The 18,049-nt window shown below is 40.8% G+C and overlaps 1 long non-coding RNA gene across 3 annotated transcripts; it reads right to left on the reverse strand.

Annotated features, from left to right (window-relative positions):
- Nucleotides 1-11,817: 11,817 nt before the first annotated feature.
- LOC132100709 (uncharacterized) lies at nt 11,818-17,735 on the reverse strand. Of its 3 annotated transcripts, XR_009423113.1 has the most exons (7): nt 17,479-17,735; nt 16,686-16,778; nt 16,342-16,520; nt 15,524-15,639; nt 12,731-12,815; nt 12,113-12,240; nt 11,818-11,977 (listed from the first exon to the last, which is right to left on the reverse strand). It is a non-coding gene; the product is annotated as an uncharacterized LOC132100709 (long non-coding RNA). The 3 variants fall into 3 exon arrangements; XR_009423114.1 differs by lacking the exon at nt 16,342-16,520 and having other exon boundaries at nt 11,821-11,977; nt 15,524-15,674; XR_009423115.1 differs by lacking the exon at nt 16,342-16,520 and having other exon boundaries at nt 11,822-11,977.
- Nucleotides 17,736-18,049: the final 314 nt, after the last annotated feature.

Raw genomic sequence — 18,049 nt, forward strand, 5'->3', positions numbered from 1 at the left:
CTGATCAGAACAAATGATTACCACACACACTGGCCCAGCTCACCGATCACAACACACACTGGCCCAGCTCACCGATCACAGCACACAGTGGCCCAGCTCACCGAACACAGCACACACTGGCCCAGCTCCCCGATGACAACACACACTGACCCAGCTCACTGAACACAACACACACTGGCCCAGCTCACCGATCACATTATAATTTAAAATATAATGGGTCACCATACTTGGCTGAATGTCACTTTCACTTCACTCACTTCACAGCACACACTGGCCCAGCTCACCGATCACAACACACACCGGCCCTGATAACCGAACACAACACACACTGGCCCAGCTCACCAATCACAACACACACTGGCCCAGCTCAACGATCACAACACATTTGATGCAGGAACTATTTGAGCCGTTCATGCCAGACTGGGGAGAGAGGTGTTGTAATAATGTAAAATATGTAGAAAATAATGTGTTTTTCGAACAACCTTGTATGAGAGCCTGTTTTAGTACACCCTCAAGACACAATAAAGACTTTGTAAGAGAGCATAATAGGATCCCTTTAAAATAACATGATTCAGGACCAGTGCCACAACTTTTCCCACCCCCTCACCCAAGAGTGTGAAACTAGATTTTATTTATGAAATATAATGGTTTAATTAAAAAACTGCTGAAAATGCATAGGATTTCTTGCATTAATATGATGCTACTATAGCAACAATTTAGGACAGTATGTTTCACAAAGTCGCATTTTAATTGTTACATCTCTGACACAATTTTCCTTTTAAGAAGTGCAGCACTACTGAGTAAGATATGATGGAATATATTTTTTATAGACGGCTAGATGATAGTTGGTTAATTATTTTATGTATTGGGTTTGCTGCTGTTCAAGTTGTTCTAATTTAAAATTATGAATCTGTTAACTAAACCTTTAATTTCTGATTAACTCAAGAAGTATGTGTGTGTCGATATGTGTTTGCTTAAAAACTTATTTCAGTATCTTCATCATTTCCTCCAACATGACCAGTCACCTATAAATATTCTGCTACAATTCTCAGTTGGCATATTCGGTGCAAACCTTGCAGTACTTCTATTAATATATATTTTCTAGATTCTGATCGTCCACTCAGTATATGTCACTAATAGCGCCTCTGTGGCCCTTTCTGACCGAACACAGCGGGAACCATCACCCGAATATTAGTTCCGCCCGGACTCTTTTCTCATACGGACCCAGTACTTTTAGGTCTCAGCTGTGGCTTATCATCTCATTAGTTATTGCCTTTAATAGGCGAAGACTTTCTTTGTTCATTGCTAAGTCTTATCGTTCCCTATGGTCGTAATTCTGAGCATTTATCTCTGTGTTGGATTTTCTGTGTATGACTCTGGACTGTGTACCCCGTTGACGATTACTGCTGCCTGCCATTGCGACCATTGCCTATCTATTGAACTGTGTTCCGGATTACCTACGTTGTTCCTGTTTTCTGGTGATTATTCCTGCCTGTTGACGATTCTAAATAAAGCTTTGCGGATGGATTCGAATGTCTCTGACTCCGTGTTAGACCTCAGGATCCAGTGGCTTTAGATAGAGTGGTTACTGAATTGACACGACAAGCCTCCCTGTTGACTGTGCATCACCAACAGTTAGATCGGCTGACCACCATGACCGAGGAATTGGTGCGGTCTATGCGGCCGCTCCCACAGGCTGTGCCACAAGATCTCACTGCAGGCCCCACCGCGCCGCCTTCTGCGGTCTTCACCACGGGAATCCACGCACCCCGCTTGGCACTTCCAGAGAAATATGACGGCTCCCCAGGCAAGTGCAGGGGCTTTCTTATGCAGTGTGCCATCTAAGTGAACTAGCTGCCGCCAGGCTCAGTGACAGAGAATGGCAAGGTTTCCCTCGTCTGCACCCTTCTCACCGGTAAGGCCTTGAGCTGGGCAACGGCTTTGTGGGAGGGCCAGCAGATGGTTTTTCCGTCGTATCAGCACTTTCTCACCAAATTCCGAGAGGTGTTTGACCACGCTGAGGATGGCAAGGAGGCGGAGGAGGAACTATTAAACCTTCGCCAGGGATCTTCCACCGCTGCGGATTACGCTCTCACGTTTCGCACGCTAGCAGCCCAGGCGGGCTGGGAAGGAAAACCCCTTAAGACCATGTTCCGTCGAGGGCTTCGCACGGACCTGCAGGCTGAGCTCGCTTGTCGGGATGAGAGCAAGAATTTGGAGGAGTATATGGAGATGGCGATCAAACTGGACCATCTGCTCCGCTCTCGCAGGAGTCGTCAACCACGATTACCTCTCGCCTCACCCCAGTCTTCGGCTCACGCCCTGGAGGAGCCCATGCAAGTGGGATTTTCCCGCCTCTCTGATGAGGAGCGCGAGAGAAGGCTGAGAAATCGTCTATGCCTCTACTGTGGTCAGTCTGGTCACTTCCGAGCTCAATGTTCCGCTCGTCCTCCTAGAACCACCAGCACTCGGGTAAGCCACAATTCCTTGTCACCCTCTCTCTTGTTGGATGTGTGCTTGATCATCCATGGCCGCCACATCAAGACTAAAGCCTTTATTGACTCAGGGGCGGCCGGTAACTTTATTGACCAAGACTTTGTTAATCGCCATCGCATATCTCTTGTTCCATGTGACCCTCCTATGGCGGTGGCAGCCCTGGATGGAAGACCACTAGGTGCTGGAAAGACCTACCACATCACTGAGGCCATCACACTGATCACCAGCTCCCTGCACACCGAGACCATCCAGCTCCATGTCACTCAATCACCTCACCACGCCATTATTCTTGGCCACCCCTGGCTCACCCTCCACAATCCACAAATTTCCTGGAAGGATCAGGACATCATCCAGTGGTCCCAATCTTGTCTCCAGCGGTGTCTCAAATCCCCACAGAGGAACCATCACGTGGTCCCAGTTCCCCAACCTGAAGGTCAACCCCCGCAGGACCTTCCCGAGGTTTACTGGGATTTCCACTCGGCATTCAGCAAATCCCGGGCCACCCAGATTCCACCTCATCGGGACACGGATTGTGCCATCGAGCTCTTACCTGGAGCCACGCTCCCCAAGGGTCGTGTAAACCCCCTGCCCCAACCCGAGACTCTGAGCATGCAGCAATACATCGACGAAGAACTCGCCAAGGGGTTCATCCGACCCTCCACCTCACCTACCTCGGCGGGCTTCTTCTTCGTAAAGAAAAAAGACGGATCCTTGCGTCCCTGCATCAACTACCGAGCCCTCAACGAAGTAACCAGCAAGTACCGTTATCCCCTACCCTTGGTACCCTCAGCCCTGGAACAACTCCGCACTGCCCGTATCTTTACCAAGCTCGACCTGAGATGCGCCTACAATCTCATTCGCATCCAGGCAGGTGACGAGTGGAAGACGGCCTTCTCCACGACGACTGGCCACTATGAATATCTGGTCATGCCCTTCGGTCTGTCCAACAGTCCCTCCGTCTTTCAGGCCCTTATCAACGATATTTTCCGAGATATGCTCAACAAGTGCGTCATAGTCTACATTGACGACATACTGATCTACTCCAACACCCTGTCTGAACACGTTCAATACGTACGAACTGTGCTCCAAAGATTAATCCAGAATCAGCTGTACGCCAAACTCTCTAAGTGTGCCTTCCACCTCTCCACCGTCTCCTTCTTAGGATACATCATCTCTGCTGAGGGAGTCACGATGGATGACAGCAAGGTTTCCGCCGTGCTACACTGGCCTCGTCCCCAAACCGTCAAGGACCTCCAACGTTTCCTGGGGTTTGCCAACTTCTATCGAAGATTCATCCGGGGTTTCAGTCAAGTAGCAGCTCCTCTAACTTCTCTCACTCGCAGTGGAGGTGGATCCAATAAGCTGGCATGGTTTACGCTCTGCGAGAAAGCGTTCCAAGTCTGAAGACTCGTTTCACCTCGGCTCCCATCTTGAAACACCCAAACCCCCGACGTCAGTTCACTGTGGAGGTGGACGCCTCCAGCACAGGTATCGGAGCAATACTGTCACAACGCCAGGGAACCCCGGAGAAATTGTACCCTTGTGCCAACTAATCTCGCAAACTCAATCCCGCGGAACGTAATTATGACGTCGGGGACAGAGAACTGTTGGCCATGAAAGCGGCCCTGGAGGAATGGAGACACTGGTTGGAGGGCTCGACCATGCCCTTTCTCATTCTAACCGACCACAAAAACTTGGAGTACTTGAGAACCGCCAGACGTCTCAATGCCCGCCAGGCCAGATGGTCGTTATTCTTCTCCAGGTTTCTCTATACTATAACCTATCGGCCCGGGTCCAAGAACGGTAAGGCGGACGCACTCTCCCGCCAATACGACTTGTCCCAATCAGACACCTCTCCGGCTACCATCATTCCCATCTCCCAGATCGTCTCCCCCGTGCAACGGGACATCATGGCCGAGATCACTGAGGCCCTAGAAACAGACCCTGCTCCTCCGGAATGCCCTCCTGGACTGACCTACGTCCCGGCTCCCCTACGGCATCGCGTACTGACACTGATCCACGAGAGTCCCAGCACCGGCCACCCCGGCATCCAGGCGACCAGGGAACTCGTTCTCAATAAGTTCTGGTGGCCTTCCATGACTCAACAGATTCTAACCTTTGTCAAGGAATGTGTCACATGCAACCAAACCAAATCCCTACGCCAGCGCCCTGCCGGTCTGCTCCAGCCTCTCCCTATCCCAGAAAGACCATGGTCCCACCTGGCCGTCGACTTCATGACTGACTTGCCCCCTTCTCACCACAACACCGTGATCCTCACCATCATTGACCGGTTCTCAAAGTCATGCCGCCTCATTCCGCTTCCCAAACTTCCCACTGCATGGGAGACGGCTCAAGCCTTGCTCAACCAGGTCTTTAGATTTTATGGTTTGCCCGGAGACATAATCTCGGATCGGGGACCCCAATTCACGTCCCGTGTGTGGAGGTCCCTCTGGTCTCAGTTAAATGTCAACGTCAGCCTCACGTCAGGGTACCACCCGCAATCCAATGGACAAGTGGAGAGGCTGAATCAGGAACTCTCCCGCTTCCTACGAGCTTACTGTCACCTCCATCAGGAGGACTGGAGTGAATACCTCATGTGGGCCGAATACGCCCAGAATTCCCTAAGGAAGCCCTCCACCCAACTTACCCCATTCCTCTCATTACCACAAACTATCACAGACTTACTGCTGCAAATGTCTGCCTCCGCAGCTTTCTGCCTTCTCCATTTCTGAAGGAATACCTCTCCAGAAACACCACTGGGCTGACTGCCTTTACGTCTTTTCAGCTAAAAATTAAAATAATAACAAACGAGAGGAGAGGGGGACCAGGACGAGGCCACTCCGGCAGAGACTCCTCCCCTAATGGACGCAGAGGAGAACATTTATCAGATCAACCAGATCTTGGACTCTCGGCGCCGAGGCGGGGTTCTCCAGTATCTCGTGGACTGGGAGGGATACGGCCCCAAGGAGCGGTCTTGGGTCAATTCTAAGGACATGCTCGACCCCCAACTTACTGCTATGTTCCACCGGGAACACTCGGAGAAACCCGCTCCTCGTCCTCGTGGTAGACCTCGGCGCCGAGGAGGAGCTCACATCGGGAACCGTTCGCAGGGGAGGGGCTCTGTCACTAATAGCGCCTCTGTGGCCCTTTCTGACCGAACACAGCGGGAACCATCACCCGAATATTAGTTCCGCCCGGACTCTTTTCTCACACGGACCCAGTACTTTTCCGTCTCAGCTGTGGCTTATCATCTCATTAGTTATTGCCTTTAATAGGCGCAGACTTTCTTTGTTCATTGCGAAGTTTTATCGTTCCCTATGGTCGTAATTCCGAGCATTTATCTCTGTGTTGGATTTTCTGTGTATGACTCTGGACTGTGTACCCCGTTGACGATTACTGCTGCCTGCCATTGCGACCATTGCCTATCTATTGAACTGTGTTCCGGATTACCTACGTTGTTCCTGTTTTCTGGTGATTATTCCTGCCTGTTGACGATTCTAAATAAAGCCTTGCGGATGGATTCAAATGTCTCTGACTCTGTGTTACAGAAGACTTGTAAATGCAGAATATAAATCTGAACAGATCACAACTGTTGTTGGTTGGATTTCTTCAACTCACTGTAAAGCTTTCTGAAAAGAAAAGGTTTCTCCCTGCAAAGCTGTCACAGGAGAAGATCTAAAAGATCACAACATATTCAATGGCTTTGTTCTGAATCTCCTCTATCTTAGTAAGTAATGAAGCTGATGCTGAGCCCTATATTATTCTACAATCTACAACAATCAATAAGAGAATGTCTTGTAGCTGGACTCTGATTTGACGTAACGAGTGAAGTTTAGAATAAAATACTTATTGTATCATATTTGGTTAACCAAAACTTATATTTCAACAATACAATATTCTGCATGGAAACATCTACAATATTTCACTTATCTCAAAGGAACAGGATCTGATGGAGATGATAGACGTAAACAAAGACCATGGCAAAAGCGGCTGCAACAGAGGGCAGCTCGTTTAGGACTTCTGTTCCTTCAATGACAATTTTAATGTCTTTGGGTGGATGGAGAGGATCGTCTTTTCCAGTGATAAAGATTGCCATGGTTATCTGCTCCGATTCCTCAACTTCATTTTCCTGCATAAAAAGAAAGAGAAAATAAGTACGTTATAGCACCATTCTCACTCCAAAGGCGTCAAAAACCGAAGCATGGTCAAGCGCCCCTAGCGTCACTTTTATGACGCCAAATGTGCCTCTCGGCATCGAAATATCGACGCACTAAGACCTTCATTGCTTTCAGTGGGAAACTTTTGGCGTCAGAATTTCGAGGCGAGGACAAGAGATGTTTATCCCTATGAAATCACGTTCTAGAAGTCTCATTCAGCACACATCGCGATACTTGCTATCAGTTCCACAGTTTGGGTGAGTAGTCGTAAATACGCTCTTTTAATGCCTTTTATAAAATGTATTCTCTCTTCTTTATTAATCAGATTATCGCCATATGTTTAATCACTGTATTATATCGGTCATCCGCGGCTGTCTTTGAGTTTCATTGTGTTTAAATAAATGAACACAGCTGCTAATTAGTGTGATTAAACTCTATCTGTCACGTGACGTGCCATAGACCTTCGATCCGTTTTATATTAATTTCAGGTTCAATGCTGTAAGTTGTATTTGTAGTAAAATCATGGTAATCACGACACTTACAATAGTAATAAATGAAATGTGAAGTTAAAACACAGTAAACGGGACATTTACCATGTTTTTACCACAGTAACTGTAGTTTTACTTTGGTATATTAATAATCAATACAACAATACAATAATCACCAAACCAGCTATGTTTGTATCACTGTAATGTTAGTGTTTTTATGTGCTTTTATATGACAGATATCACAGTAATCTTATGTTCTGTACCATGCTTTTAATACCTTTTAATGTAAATACAAAAATAAAACATTAAAAATAAATAAATAATAAAAAAATGTATTTTTTCATCTTGCAGCTCATTCATATCAGTATATATCTAAATATTATGCTCACAGATCATTATTAACATTCTGTATATAATTACATTTTATTTTCTCTCCCCTTTTTTATTATTTTAATTTTTAGCTGAAAAGACGTAAAGGCAGTCAGTCCAGTGGTGTTTCTGGAGAGGTATTCCTTCAGAAATGGAGAAGGCAGAAAGCTGCGGAGGCAGACATTTGCAGCAGTAAGTCTGTGATAGTTTGTCCCTTTTATCAAACATTCCTGCTGTTATAATTTGTACAGCATTTGTTGTTTCTTGGAGTCTTCACTGATGATCTGATGAGTTGAATCAGGTGTGTTTGATCAGGTAGACATCTCAAATGTGCAGTGTTGGGGTTCTCCAGGACCAGGATTGGGAGCCACTGCCTTATGGGACACTTATGTGTTTACAGAGATTTTTAATATCTAATTATCAATATTTCACATACTGTACATTGGACAGCTTTCCGTGGCAAAAAGTCTGACGATTTATTCCAAAACATGATGCATGATGGGATACACTAAGCATTGTATAATGCTCCGGAGCAGTATTGGAGAGGTTTAGTGTGTGTTAAGGATGCTGGTTTTGGCATTATTAAGACCGGGGGCAGTCTTGTGCACACACTGTCACATACACACACTCTCAAGTGGCCAAGACTGCAAGTGTGGGTATCTGGACAGGGTCAAAGTCTTAAATAATGTACCCTAAACACAGTCGCACATCACAGTCTTAATAATTCAGTTTAACACTTGTATGATATTGTTTCATCTGACACTATCAGAAGAATTCATATGACTATACCTTGCTATTAATTACTTGCTTTCAATAATGGATGCATTTAACATTTAATTATACAGCATCTTTACAGAGGCTGCTTTTATGGTCTAAACAAAACCCAGTGTAATGTATAAGTTGAATGTAATTTAATAATATTTCCTTCCTTTCTGTCTTACAGGATTGTTTGCAGATAACACTGTAGTTTTTCGTATTGATAAAGCATTGTGTTCTCTTTTTCAAGCTTCATACAGTAAACTTTACTTGGTGTCTTCCTAATGCTTTTATCATTAAAAAAAGCATCAGTTCTCATCAGGAGTTTTAGTAAAGGAGATATTCATACACAGTCATCCCCTAGTTCCAGTCATGAAGTTAATTAATGATGTTATTGTCAAAGGTAGCAGGTGGTTTGTTTTCCTGAACACTTTCTCTGTCTTCCATTGTTCGGCCAATCAGTGTTTATTTGATGCTGTGCTGATAGATCTATATAGATGATATTACACACTTGACGTGCATGTCTTCATGGTGTTATTTTGTGAGTTTGAAACATTTACATTGTGTTGTATAACATTTTGGTCAATTTAATTTTTAAGAAAATTGATCTTTTTCCAGTGTTCTCTAAAAGACATACTGTATTTACTGTTTTTTTTTTTTAATAAAAGCATTTTCATTTGCATACTGAAAATAGTTAACGTTTACAACATAACTGCCTTTTTATTCTTTATAGTGGCTAAAACGAGCTTGGTGACAGAGTAATTTGGGTACGTCTTTAAATGAGTTTGACATATCAATAAATAATGGAAGATCCTTACAAAAATATGCATGTTCATTATGCTTTATGTATTTATGTGTTAATTCATTCATTCATTCATTCTGTTTTTATTCCTAGAGTTCAAATGGTAGAGAATGGTAAATCACAGAAACACAAATGTGAACAATTTTAACTTTTAAACACAATGTAATATACAATGTAAATTTTAGAAGCACATCATTTGATTAGTAATTATATTTGTCTTTGGTCAAAAAAAAATCTTAAAAATGTGTCATATTTAATGAGAGGAATCTATCTGTTGGATACAACTGCGACTGCTGGGGATGTGCACATCACTATTGCCCAATTTTTGTCAAGCTTGACAACGGAGGAAGGTGTAAACGTTAATAAAACAGAATCTTATAAATATAGCAAATTTAATCTATTGAAAAACGAAAGGTCTCCTTTACCTTATTAGAAATGCAAAATTTACTTGGCAGGAGCCAGGCCTTTCTCCAATTTATATTTGTTATAAAGGAACCCCAATAGAATTTCCCTCTTGGAACAATCTTTCTCTTTGTCTGAAATATTTTGCGGATATGTCTGTTATTGCATTTCCGATCTAAAATACCAATACCCCCCAAACGTAAAGACGGATAAACGCTGTTGCCTTTACTTTTAAAGTAAAATTTAAGGTGACTTGAAATTAACTGAGTTAAACCTACTGGGATGGCTCTCATCAAATTATTATATTCCTTTGGTGGGACTGGAAAATTATGAAGATTCATAAATTGTTCGTAAGTTAAAATATTACCAAACTTTTCAAACACAGATAGAATAGAGTTCAAGTTATTATTAAACCATCTAGGGAAAAAAAGTGATTTATTTCTAACCGTTCTATAAGCATTATTCCAAAGGAGAACTTTATGGGGGGAGAAACCATGGACAAAACACAATTTCCAGGAAAGAAGTAAGTCTGATGATAAAATGAAAGATGATGAAAGTTAGATAAGGAAATAGATAACTTGCCAGGCAGAAAATTACATTTCAGTAAGAAAGATAGGCCACCAAGTTGGTCAAATATCTTATTTGGGATAAAAAAAAATGAAAGACATCTGTCATAAATGGATAAGGAAGTGTGACGACCCCGCTGCTCAGCTTTGATGTCATTGGCTGTGAATTTTTAGGAGAGTCTGTGGTTGGACTATCTTTTAACCCATATTAAACAGCGCATCATGTTAAAAAGTATGTTTTGCTGCTATCATCACATTAGTAATATATTAAGTCAACAATGAAGTGTTGCTATCTTGAGAAAAATGATATCTTTAGTGAGATCCTAACCCTAAGCATAACTTCAATGAACTACAAAAAACAGCCCCTAGTTTTGCCTTTCCATAGATAGAACGACGGAGGCTTGTGGGTAATGTAGTTTAAAACTTTTTATTAACTAAACAAAATAAATTATTTATTTTAAGGAAAACTGGATATCTAAATATGTTCAATGTGCAAACCTCTATGATATATTTGAGAGGCAGGCTGAAATGTGGTATTTTACAGTGAGCAATATTTAAAATGCCTTTATAATAGCTTTCCATTTATATCTGAAAAATGAGCTCAACATTATTTTATCAGCATAGCATAAGTAATAATCCTGCCCATTTTTTCTTTGATATGTTAATTGGACTCTGATTTACAGCCATTTGAAATGTACAGTTTTGGGCTCTTCCGGGGGGTGCTACTGGGCCCCTGGGGGTAGAAGGACAGTAAAACCTACATATATGTATTCTCCTCATCATGGACAACAAACTGAGTGGAGTCACATTTATATCTGACAGTTTTCAGAGTCCTCTGTTTTCTATTCTTACATCATTGCTATTATACCTTTTGACAGGACATTGTGAGGCCATCTGATGAAACATGGAAAAATTAGAAAGAAATTATTTAATAATGAAAATAATAAATTATTTCTTTGATTTTTGAAGTAAATGGCAATAAATATAATGGATGAACCTGCAACAACTTGCCTTTATCGATTCCCCACTGTAGCAGTAATCAAGGACGATTTATACACATTGTGATACTTCACTATTACAAAAGGACAAATTCATGCAGTGCTAAGAATATATATATATATATAAACTAATTAGCAAAAATCAGTGTAAAAATGTCCTCCTCACCCCCGTATCTTACTCCTCACGTGCTTGTCATCAGTAATGTGCCTGCTCTTGGTTTGAATACAGTACAAGACCACGTTGATCATTCCTGCTACATTCTCAGTTATCCCTCAAGTGTTTGTAATAATAAAGCCCATGGCACCATCTTGTAATGCAAAATAAATAATCTCGTAACTCCCTTTATTTCACAAAAAATGTGCATATGTGTTACTAAAATATAAAAAATAACTTTCTGGTGTACTGATGTCCCAGATGTTATTAATCCGACCAAAAATGTTTATGTCTTAAGTGAAAAATAATCCCAATAATTAATATGTAGTTTTTCCAAGTCTAAAATAAACACATATGAGCCTACCTAGTAAAATGATGTGTTTACCAAGAATCTTCAGAACACAATATTGACCATTTTCATTTTATTGAAGCATAGACTATAAAGATGATAAAGTAGCATCAAGACAAATAAGATTCAAGGAAAATAATTATCATCAAAAATACATTAACCTCATATATTAATCAGTTCACACAGAGGAGTGATGAAATGTCCTTAAAAGTAAAAAGATTCCATCCAGTCAACTGTGACACGTCATATGATACAGTACATATAAGACATGTGATACTGTTCCAGAAAACAATGATTCCTTATCATCACATCTAAACTGGTTTCATCTCCCCATCATGATCTTCTTCTCGTGTCTGGAAACAGTTTGTGGTTGATATCCAGCACTGATGTGGTGTAGCTTGTTCTCAGCCAGAGGATCTCTCAGTCCTAACATCCCAGACCTGGTCAAAGTGAAAAACAATCCAGATGAAGTTGTTTAATGGACAGAGAGCTCAGCTTATGTTGCTTAGCATTATGTATGCTGTGTGATTGTAGCAGGGTGAGCAACTATGACTCTTGTAGTACTGTACACTTACCATTCTTCAAGCTGTTTTAAGACCTTTTGAGAAGCTTTTTCTCTGAAGACAATTTACCACATCCTCTTCTTTCACTCCTTTCAAGAGCATCACTTGGTCAAAACCCCTCATTTGGCTGATGAGATCATCTGTACAAATGGAAATACTGCAATTAAAATTTCACAAAGTTACAGAGGCAAAGGACTTGCTCATGAGACTGCATTAGCATGTGTAGCTCTCAGAGACTCTATAATTCATCTATTGTTGCAGTAAATGTGTCTTTCTTCCTCTAGAATCTTTCTCCAAAGTTCCTGACTTCTCTAACAAATGTGTTTTAGTCTGTGCAGTGTAAGGCCTGGCTTCAAACTAATCAACTATCATTTCAAAATTCATAACATAACATTTACAAAACAATGAGATAATGTCAATTGGGGTTTATATCAACTAAACCAATTTCATGACACTTGTCTGCTTTTAAAACAGGTGGTGTGTTTTTAAAAATATGAGATTAAAAATGTCCAGTCACATGCTGTAATTGTAATAGTATAAAAAAAATCAAGGCTGACATGAACAGTCCTGTGAGAGATCATCATAAAGTGCTGTAACAAATAACACAGCATTGCTTCAACACACACATACCAGAGGACTTCTGTTTGTTTGAGCACAAGATGGCCGTCTTCATTTCTCATCCTGAGCAAATATTGTCCTTGGTCTTCCTTCTCTTCTGTGAAACAAGATAATCTCTACTTACTCTGTGTGCAATTAATATTGCTCATTAAACATTTGGGCCCAGTTTCCCGTTAAGGACTTAAAATAAACCAGGACTAGGCTAATTCTACTTAAATTAATCCACACTAAACAACTGACTTTCTGAGATGTTGCTTAAATTTGGATAAACTAGTTCTAGACTACAGAGTCTCAGATTAAGGTAATCAAGGACCAGTGAGATCATCTTTTGGAAACCCGATTAGATTAATGGCATGCACATGTGGCTAAGGAGAGGTTGCTATAAAAACCTGGTATGGAATACTTGTAATTCATTATTCTTAAGGAGTGTGTGGAACAGGAGTCACTACACTTAACCAAAAAATGGATAAAGTCCGAAGAAAATGCTCAAAAAACTTCAGTGAATTTGAGAAGACCCTTTTTTAAACAAATTGTATCAAACTATCCTGTAATTGAAAACAAACAGCATGATTCAGGTACAGAAAACAAGAAGAAGGAGGCATGGATTTCCATATTGAATGAATTCAACTCAAATGAAAAAGTAACAGACACTCCAACAAGTTCAGGTAAGATTTATTGTTGCCCCATTCTTACAAATCAGTCAATTATAAATGTTTTCATTAATTAAATGTAAAAAGAAAACAATATTATATAGAACCCCATACTTCAGAGTATATATTATCTTGTAAAGGTCCTGTGGAAAACTTAAAAATAAACCTGAAAAAAGCAACTGCTGCTACGCGTCAAGAGTGTTTCAAGACAGGTGGGGGAATCCCAGTTCCACCAGACACAGAGGAGTTGGGGGACTTGTTGGCTGGGATTATTGAAAGTCAGCCACCCCTGGAAGGTATTCCAGATGATGACCATTTGGACAGTTCAGGTGAGGAATCTTTCAAAGACTCATTTGATAGGACACGTCTCATTTACAGTAACGTGCTATCCCATCCAACATAATTAAATGCAAGTCATGTCTTGTAACAAAAATTATGTAATGACCTTTATTGTTGAAGTCAAATGTAATGCTACATTTTTTTTTTTCTATACAAAGATGACCTGATCTTGACACAGGACTTGGGGGCGCAGGGAACAGTCAAGATGCTCAAATGAATCCAGCAGCAGCCAGCACCAACATGCAGCAGCATCCAGTCTCCTGCAGTAGCATTAGTCAGTATCCAGCAGTCTCTAATCCAGGCAGCAGCATATTCTTCATCTTGAGTTGTCTATGAAAGAGAGAGACATGAAGCAGCAGCAGTGTCAATTGTCTTTGGAACAAAATCTCAATTAAATAATTTCCTTAATTTTGTTTTACCTGTCTATGCCAATCATTTATGTATCACTCATTTATGAGAAGTGCTGCAAAGCAAAAGCATCTCTGTAAGCAAGTCAATTTCTGTCACTGGCTAGCTCAGCGATAGGGACATGTTGGTCATCATCTTCAATATCAGGGTCTGGGCAGCCACACTGTTTAAGAAAATTATGAAGCACTGCTGTTGCAATGCAGCACCTCCTAGGTTCAAACCGCAGTGTATTTCGGAGACACTGGAAACGATTCTTCCATACACCAAATATGTGCTCTATTAGCCCTCTGGTGAGCATGTGAACTTGGTTATAGTACTGTTGCTCTGGTCTGACTGAATGGAGATAAGGGGTGAGCAAGAAGTTTGTCTGTGCATACCCACTGTCACCAAGTAGAATTCCAGAGTGTTGTCTTGTTTCAAACTGACCGTACAAAGAGGAGTTGTGGAAAATCCTTGAGTCATGAGTTGAACCTTTCCAATGTGCAACAATATTGGAGAACTGCATAGTGGGAGTGCACACTCCTTGTACATTTATAGAAAACCAGTTTTTACGATTTCTGAATTCCTCAGCATCTGCTGTAGAGGGACACCTGATGGGTATGTGGCAGCCATCGATACAACCAATGACTCCAGGGAAGTTCCCATATTCATAGAAATCTACCTTGTAGGTGGCCTGTTCAGCAGCATTTGTGAATTTGATGAAATCCTTTTTCAGTTCACATATAGCACTGCTGACTTTGTGTACTATTTTGCAAACTGTTGATTCACCTACATCACACAAATCCCCAGTTTCACGATGGAAGGTTCCACATGCCAAAAAAGCTTAAGGTAATTAATATTTGTAAGGAAGGAGAAATAAGGGTGCCCCTGACTAAGTCACCTGAAAGCTTGTGCTGCAGAAAACCAATTATTTCTGTTGCATTTTCCTTTGACATACGGAAACGGTCAAGAAAATGTAAATCATCAAAATCATTTAGTGGGTTGCTCCTGTCTTTCAGCAACCTTATTTCTGTTCTTGGTGGTGGTCTCTGATTGTCGTTGAAATAGTCAAGGTAATCCATTTTCTGCTACTGTGGACGTGAGCCTTGAGGCAAGAAGTTTTTAATCTGAGGTTAAACCTGCTTCTGACCAGGTTTAATTTAAGACTTCATTTAGATCTGAATTAGGTCTAATCCTACATCTAGAAATCTGATTGTTTAAATCTAGACTAGTGCAAGTCTGAGACTATTGTAATCCATGTGTGAGAAAGCTACTTCAATAAATCCAGGTTTAAAATGACATTTAGTCTACGTCTAGACTTAATCCCCGTACGGGAAACCGGCCCATAATTAAGTTCATTTAAAATAAGATTCAGACCAGAGCATTTGATGAGTAAATGTTGATTTAAAAAAATTCTAAACAAATGTACCTGGGAAGAGCTGATCATGGCAAGATTCGCTGAGACTCAGTAATAGCTCTTTTAGTTTTTAGGAAGGTTTGTGTGGGTTGGCTCTTTAAAGAGCTGTTGAGCTCGATATTGTAGACCTGAAAAAGAAGAACAGCATTATCTGAAAACAATCCTGTAAGACAGAAAGGAAGGAAATATTTTTAATTACGTGCAACTTATACATTACACTGGGTTTTTGTATAGACCATAAAAGCAGCCTCTGTAAAGATGCTGCATAATTAAATGTTAAATGCATCCATTATTGAAAGCAAGTAATTAATAGCAAGCTATAGTCATATGAATTATTTTGATAGTGTCAGATGAGACAGTCCTGGGGCTTGTAAAATATCAAACTGTGATGTGTGACTGTGATGTGTGACTGTGTTTAGGGTTCATTTTTAAGACTTTGACCCTGTCCAGATACCCACACTTGCAGTCTTGGCCACTTGAGAGTGTGTGTACGTGACAGTGTGTGCACAAGACTGTCCCCGGTCTTAATAATGTCAAAGCACAGCATCCTTAACACACACTAAACCTCTCCAATACTGCTCTGGAGCACTATACAACGCTTAGTGTATCCCATCATGCATCATGTTTTGGAATAAATCGTCAGACTTTTTGCCGAGATCTCACAAGAGGTCACGGAAAGCTGTCCAATGTACAGTATATGAAATATTGATAATTAGATATTAAAAATCTCTGTAAACACATAAGTGTGTCCCATAAAGCAGTGGCTCCCAATCCTGGTCCTGGAGAACCCCAACACTGCACATTTGAGATGTCTCCCTCATCAAACACACCTGATTCAACTCATCAGCTCATCAGTGAAGACTCCAAGGCCTTAAAAGTGTGTTTGTCAGATAAGAGAGACACCAAAACCGTGCAGTGCTGGGGTTCTCCAGGATCAGGATTGGGAAACACAGTCATCAGGTCATGAAAAGTTCGACACACACTTATGGTCATCATGCACACTCGAACACTAGGCCAAATACAGGAAAGACGTCAAATAAGTAATCAAGTGGTCAAGTGCAAAGATGGCAAGTGTGGGTATTTGGACAGTGCAACAGTTCAAGAAACAACAAATGCTGTACAAATGATAACAGCAAGAATGTTTGATAAAAGAGACAAACTATCACAGACTTACTGCTGCAAATGTCTGCCTCCGCAACTTTCTGTCTTCTCCATTTCTGAAGGAATACCTCTCCAGAAACACCACTGGGCTGACTGGCCTTAACGTCTTTTCAGCTAAAAATAAACAAAAAAATAATAAAAAAGGGGAGAGAAAATAAAATTGAATTATATACAGAATGTTAATAATGATCTGTGAGCAAAATATTTAGATATAAACTTATGAATGAACTGCAAGATGCAAAAATACATTTTTTTATTATTTATTTATTTTTAATTTGTTTTATTTTTTTTATTTACATTAAAAGGTATTAAAAGCATGGTACAGAACATATGATTACTGTGATATCTGTCATATAAAATCACATAAAAACACTAACATTACAGTGATACAAACATAGCTGGTTTGGTGATTATTGTATTGTTGTATTGATTATTAATATACCATAGTAAAACTACAGTTACTGTGGTAAAAACATGTTAAATGTCCCGTTTACTGTGTTTTAACTTCACATTTAATTTATTACTATTGTAAGTGTCGTGATAACCATGATTTTACTACAAATACAACTTACAGCATTGAACCTGAAATTAATATAAAACGGATTGTAGGTCTATGGCACGTCATGTGACAGATAGAGTTTAATCACACTAATTAGCAGCTGTGTTCATTTATTTAAACACAATGAAACTCAAAGACATCCGCGGATGACCGATATAATACAGCGATTAAACATATGGCGCTAATCTGATTAATAAAGAAGACAGAATACATTTTATAAAAGGCATTAAAAGAGCGTATTTACGACTACTCACCCAAACTGTGGAACTGATAGCAAGTATCGCGATGTGTGCTGAATGAGACTTCTTGAACGTGATTTCATAGCGATAAACATCTCATGTCCTCGCCTCGAAATTCTGACGCCAAAAGTTTCCCACTGAAAGCAATGAAGGTCTTAGTGCGTCGATATTTCGACGCCGAGAGGCACATTTGGCGTCATAAAAGTGATGCTAGGTGCGCTTGACCATGCTTCGGTTTTTGACGCCTTTGGAGTGAGAATGGGTTGGTTATAGTTTCAGAAATCTCCCGGTTTCATGTTAGATCATAATGTGCCAAGCTCTTACACACTCTAAACTTTCAAAACTTGAATAGGCACAAATCAAATTATTCAAATATTCAATTGTGTGACTAGATTAAAGTGATGAGATTTCTTGTCTGGTTAGAAGCCGTCAACAACATACTGTAGTAATATAAATTTAAATTAAATTAAATTTATGCATTTAGCAGACGCTTTTATCCAAAGCGACTTACAGTGCATTCAGGCTATCAATTTTTACATATCATGTGTTCCCGGGGAATCGAACCCCCAACCTTGCGCT

Source organism: Carassius carassius, chromosome 2 (assembly GCF_963082965.1).
Source record: "Carassius carassius chromosome 2, fCarCar2.1, whole genome shotgun sequence".
Lineage (NCBI taxonomy): Eukaryota > Metazoa > Chordata > Actinopteri > Cypriniformes > Cyprinidae > Carassius > Carassius carassius.